General features: G+C 34.7%; 1 pseudogene across 1 annotated transcript; it reads left to right on the top strand.

The window, feature by feature from the left end:
- The first annotated feature begins 1982 nt into the window (after window positions 1–1982).
- LOC145015089 (hyperosmolality-gated Ca2+ permeable channel 1.7-like) lies at window positions 1983–5872 on the top strand (annotated as a pseudogene). The gene is made up of 11 exons (XR_013665748.1): window positions 1983–2574; window positions 2660–2795; window positions 2890–2991; window positions 3069–3188; window positions 3269–3349; window positions 3451–3791; window positions 4216–4461; window positions 4567–4891; window positions 5047–5280; window positions 5366–5603; window positions 5686–5872. The product of XR_013665748.1 is annotated as a hyperosmolality-gated Ca2+ permeable channel 1.7-like (transcript).
- The last annotated feature ends 768 nt before the right edge of the window (window positions 5873–6640 follow it).

Raw genomic sequence — 6640 nt, 5'->3', positions numbered from 1 at the left:
TTGTGCACCAATTTCTCATCACATACTCTCAAAGAAACGTTAAAACTTCATGAAAGATGGATCTAGAAAGGAGAAAGCCAACGATAACAATTCATTACCTCCAAATGCTCTAAAAAGTTCCACCAACTCTGGATCCAAGGCCTCATCTTGCACCACTATGAATCTTTTCTCTTCCAAGCTTCAAATTACTTCACCAAGGGTAGATCTTGCTCCAAAAACGGTTATGGTGGCTAGGGTTTGGGGTTCTGGACTATAGGGGCCGCAAATGAGCCCTAGGGAAGAGAATAAAGTGCTTAAATAGGGTACCAAGTCCCGAAATTAGGGATTCCCAACCCAGACCAGACTCGCCGAGTCCAAACCCCAACTCGTCGAGTCGGTCACTTAATCTGCGACATGGAACCCGCTCCGACTCGTCGAGTTCTTCATTGGACTCGACGAGTCGACCCCTTAAACTTATGGTTTTCCTTTCTTTTCTTGGTCTTTCTGATTTCGGGTGTTACATTTTGTTTGTTTGTATAACCAAAAAATCTTTAAACTTTTATCCTTTTTTGTATATTTAAAAAAATCTTTAATTTTAGTTTAACAAAAGATTTAAACAAAAAATGTTTGCCGTTTGAATATATTTTTAATGTTTTATTAATTTATAAAAGACATAACTATGTGTATTTGTACATATTATTAAGTATACATATATATATTTATTTCATATTTATATGTATATGATATGTATTTATACATATTTATATGTATACAATATGTATTTATACGTATTTATACAATACAAACCGTAACAATAATAAGACAGCGACAATAATAATAATAATAATTATAATAATAAATTATTATTATTATTATTATTTCTATTTTTATTTTTATTTTTTATAGGTTATATAAAATGATTTGATTTAATTAAACAAAAAAAAGGGTTTCAGCTCAGTGGTAAAGTGTTTAAAGCTAATGTGTGATGTTGCTCTGAAGGTCTAGAGATCGAATTTCCCTATGTACACTCGGATTTTTGAAGCTTTCTAGCTCATAGGTACGAAATACTATGTCTAGGTTTTTGTAGCATGGAATACTATGTTTAGGTTTTTATTATCTACCTAAATAATTACAGGGGTAGTGTTAAAAATCTAGGGTAGATATAACAATACCCTTGACTAATTGGTATATGATGTAAAAAAAAAAAAAATCATAGATAAACAAGACAAAGAGCTCTTTAAACTTCATTAAACTCCTAAGTCATTTTTTCTAAAATAAATAAATGGAGAAAGAGGGGCACATCTGGAATATGCAGCATTTAAAAGACAATAATTCCCACGTGTACCCCAAATATATAACGTCATAAACCAACATACAAACTTTGCGCGCTTAATGCATGTTGATGCCGCCTCCCCCTTATATATTTTCACCTTCCCCAAACCCTTACAATTTCTCCCAAATTCAAACCCTTAATTTTCATATTTCTCACATCAGTCATTACAACGGGATTTAACCTGTTTATTGCATTCTTCTTCTTGTTGAGATCCATAAATTTGCTGAGGAAAAAAGGTAAAATCTCAATGTTTCATCTTCGTGATCACGATTGTGTGACGCCCGTCCTAAAATTTTGTAAATTTGCATTGTTATGAGTTTAATGTATGTGATTCCTGCTTTTAAGTTTTTTCCCCTCAATCCTAGGATCATGTAGTTGGATCGACGATTTTCTGGCTTTTTGCCATTGATTGTCATTTGCGAATGTGTTCGGTTGAGGAAAACAGATAAAGCAAATTGTTTTGGGACGTTTAGGCTTCGTGAAACAAGAATGTGATTTTTTAAAATTTATTTTGTAGTTTTGCTAGATGTTTAGAATCTAGATTGCAAGATATAACATAAAAACTTACGGATTCATATTTTTTTAGATTATCTGTCAGTTATCATCTGAAGCTCATAAAGTTCTAATGCTTGTGAGTTGTGACATGAATTTCGACTGAAACTGTAGGTGGTGTTTGGTCTTGGATAAAGAACATGGCTAGTCTTTCAGATATTGCTGTATCTGCTGCTATCAACTGTTTGTCTGCAGTACTATTTCTGGTTGCATTTGCAATTTTACGGCTTCAACCCATCAATGATAGGGTTTACTTCCCAAAATGGTATCTCAAGGGCATAAGAGATAGTCCAACTAGTTCAGGAACTTATGTAAAGAAGTTTGTTAATCTAGATGTCAAAATGTACCTAAAATTCTTGAATTGGATGCCTGCCGCCTTAAGAATGCCAGAACCTGAGCTTATTGAACATGCTGGACTTGATTCTGCTGTGTATGTTCGAATATACCTTCTCGGGTGAGCACCTTTTGGAGTCTGAGTAGCCAAAATCAAAACTTACAACCTAAATGCTAGTTTTCCTGATTCTGTTAATGTCAAAATTTTGATGCAGCTTGAAAATATTTTGCCCCATCACTCTTCTTGCATTTGGTGTTTTGGTACCTGTTAATTATACGGGTGAGAATTTTGAGGAAATGAGAGTAAATAGGCAAGATCTAACTTACAATGATATTGACAAGCTCTCGATATCCAATGTTGCTCCTGGATCGAGAAGGTTTTTTTCTTTTACATAATTCCATTTGTGATTCTGATGACATAATTTTAGTATATGTATTTAGTGTTGTCATCATCATTATCAGGTTATATGCCCATATAGTAATGGCTTATGTCTTCACATTATGGACATGCTACGCCCTTTACAATGAGTACAGGATTGTAACAAAAATGAGGCTTCATTTTCTTGCTGCTGAAAGACGTCGCCCGGATCAATTTACAGTGAGTAATAGTCAACAAAAATGGGCAGAGATATATGATTTTTGAAAAAAGTTATGGAGTAATTAATAATCATAAAATATAATTGGTGTTGTAGGTTCTTGTGAGAAATGTTCCTCCAGACGATGATGAGTCTATTAGTGAGCATGTTGAACATTTCTTCTGTGTTAATCACCCTGATCATTATCTTTCACATCAGGTGTGCGAGCTTCTTTCTTTGTGGAACAGTCTGTCTCATTTGGCTAATCTGGATGATATGTAATTTTGGAGTTTTAGGTAGTGTACAATGCAAATGCTCTTGCAGATATGGTGATAATGAAGAAGACTTTGCAAAATTGGCTTACTTACTACACCAACAAGTTTGAGAGAAACCCTAATAAAAGGCCAACTACCAAGGTATTTGACTAGACTTCATTTAGCTGACATGACATCTTTCATTGCTGTTCAAGTCATTTTAAGTTTAGGTGTCTATATAGACAGGTTTTTTGGGTCTTTGGGGAAAACATGTGGATGCGATTGATTTTTATACACAACAAATCGAGGCTCTAAGCAAAGAAGTAAGTATACAAAATAGTCAGGAATGATTGATTTATTTATATAATACAATTTCTATAACCTAGTCTTTTTGTCTTTTTTTTTATATGTATATATACAATAGGAGGAAGCAGAAAGAGAAAGGGTGTTGAATGATGCAAATGCAATTGTACCTGCAGCATTTGTTTCATTTAAATCGCGATGGGGTGCAGCTGTTTGTGCTCAAACACAACAATCAAACAATCCCACAATTTGGCTCACAGATTGGGCCCCTGAACCACGTGATGTTTACTGGGACAACCTTCGTATACCATATGTGGAACTTAAACTTAGAAGATTGCTAATGGCTGTTGCTCTATTTGGTCTTACTTTCTGCTTTATGGTCCCTATAGCCTTTGTTCAAACTCTGGCTAATATCGAGTCGATTCAGAAGTATCTTCCCTTTATGAAGCCTCTTATTGAAATGTAAGTAAACTTTTCAGCTTTAACAGAAAATTACGTTTTCGGTTTTTATTCGAGGTTCACGTAAGAGTATAATAGCTGATTTTTAAAATTTTGTTCCCAAAAAGTTTTCTTTTGCAGGTTTTTGTAATGTTTTTTTTTGTCCCTGGTCCAAGTAATATGATGAGTATATTTTAGGACCACAATCAGCTATAATCAAAAGTAGTCGTTTTTGTTGAAACAGGGACCAAGTCCAAGAACCTTAAACAAGTTGGAAAAGTGCAAGAGAATAGTTTTTAGGACCAAAACAGTTAATACTCGGGGACCAAAAATGTAATTTTATGATCTATAGTCAATTTACTTGGAACAGGGACCAAAAAATGTAATTTTTTGAAACAATCAGCTGTAGTGAAGGAGCAGAAATGTAATTTATTGTGTTTTGTTGCAGTGAATCGGTGAAGGCTATCATTCAAGGTTACCTTCCTGGAATTATACTAAAAATATTTCTGATTCTTCTTCCAACAATCATAATGACGATGTCAAAAATAGAGGGGTTTACTGCATTATCGGCTTTGGAGACTCGGTCAGCTGGAAAATATTATTTATTTTTGCTTGTGAATGTGTTTCTTGGAAGCATCATTACAGGAACTGCTCTTCAGCAACTTCAAGGACTCTTGAATCAGTCCCCAACCATGTATGTATGATACGTTTTTCCCATCTCTACAATTAATTTGCATCTCCCAAGTATTTGGGTGATGGAATGAATATTAAAAAAATTACAAGTTGTGGATGAATGCAGGATTCCACAAACCGTTGGTGTATCCATCCCAATGAAGGCCACATTCTTCATAACATATGTGATGGTAGATGGTTGGTCAGGCATAGCTGCAGAGATTCTGAGACTGGTTCCGTTGGTGGTTTTTCACTTGAAAAACACGTTTTTGGTGAAAACAGAAAAGGACAGAGAACAAGCCATGGATCCTGGTTCCTTGACTTGGGCAATATCAGAGCCTCGCATACAACTATACTTTTTGCTTGGATTAGTCTACTCCACTGTCACCCCTGTTCTACTCCCATTCATTGTTGTCTTTTTTGCCTTCTCCTTTTTGGTTTTTCGCCATCAGGTACCCCACCCCCAGCTACCCACCCCAATAAATAAATAAACAAACAAATATATATATATATATATATATATATATATATATATATATATATATATATATATATATATATATATATATTATATCTGATTTTTTGAAAATGGATGTGTTATATATAGATTATCAATGTGTACGATCAGAAGTATGAGAGTGGAGCGACATTTTGGCCAGATGTTCATCGCCGGATAATCATTGGATTGATACTTTCACAGTTTCTGTTCTTGGGATTGCTCAACACCAAAAAGGCATACAACGCAACATATTTCCTGATTCCACTTCCTATCTTGACCTTCTGGTTTTTTAGAGTTTGCAAGGGGCGCTTTGAATCTCAATTCAAGAAATTCCCGTTAGAGGTAAAAACATATTTTTAATTAATTATGCGTTAAAGTGACAATACTTAATACTGAATGGAATGATGTTGATTGATTGATGTGACAGGATGCAATGAAAAAAGACACACTAGAGAAGGCAACAGAACCAAACCTCAACATAAAAACGTATCTGCAAGATGCATACGTGCACCCGGTTTTCAAGGGTGCAATAGAGTTTGAGAGACCGAGGGTGATTGATGAGGAAGAAAACAATCCACTGGTGTTGACAAAGAGGAGTTTTCATAGACATCATCATGGTAAACAAAAACAAGAAGAAGAAGAAGACACTTCTGAGGACAGAATGGGTATTTCAGCAGTTTGAACTTGGGTTTGGGTGCGGTTTCTTGTGTATTCTTGATCTAAAAATCGGTTTTCAATTTATTTCAGAGACGTCGTCGTCCAAGGGAGGTTCTACTTCTAAAGCAGGTCCGACAGTGATAACGGCGCAGGACAAGCTGTGACTAATTTGCGTATGTTGTGTATTATATGTAAATCTAGGAACTCGGTTAGTTGATATAGCGAGTCTGAGTCGAGTCAATTAATTGTGTACAGTTAATTAACCTACCTCATCAAATACCACTTAACACTTAACACGCACCAACTACCAACTACCAACTCTTTTTTCTTCTGCATACCATCTCATCTCTTCTGTGGACAAGACTACATGAGTAAAGGGTAAAGTTGGAAAATCAGATTATTTTGATGATAAACTTAATTTTACATCTGACCATTAATTTTCAGAGCTTTGACAAAGTGGTTATATATATGGAGTGAGTTAACGCAAATACCAAGGATTAATATCTTATCATATTAAAGCGTTGCTATCCTCATTTCATACCCAAATCTGAGGCTTCTTCATCACCTCCATCTGGGGAGGTAGAAAACATCCAACCCGACCTAGCTCGTTATTACTTGGATGCTCATATGCTTTCAATGCACCACAAACGTAAATTCAAGAATCAAATCATATTAAAAAAAAAAAGGTTAAAAACGTACATTTTTTAACCTTTGTTCATACATCTCTTCATATCCTACATATACCCAAAAAAAAGCCCTTCGGGTCGGTCAAGGTTATCCGGTTTTCAAACAATCCGGTTAGGCTAACCCAAATAAGGATGATTTATTCGGTTCAGTTTTGATTAATTTTTCAGCATTTTGGATAAACTGCAGGAGTCAAATAAATCATTATATTAATATGTTTATATTTAATTTGTATTTATTAATTTACTGTAGCGTAATTATTTTTATTTTCCGAATAAAAATGACTTTATTGGCTCCATGTGTCATACTAAGACTGCTTAGTTTTACTATTTACTCTTAATAGTATTCTATTTATGTTCTA

Source organism: Lactuca saligna, chromosome 9 (genome assembly GCF_052625555.1).
Source record: "Lactuca saligna cultivar CGN05327 chromosome 9, ASM5262555v1, whole genome shotgun sequence".
Classification (NCBI taxonomy): Eukaryota; Viridiplantae; Streptophyta; class Magnoliopsida; order Asterales; family Asteraceae; genus Lactuca; species Lactuca saligna.
Note: the sequence above shows the minus strand (reverse complement) of the source record. Positions and strands in the feature narration are given on the sequence as shown.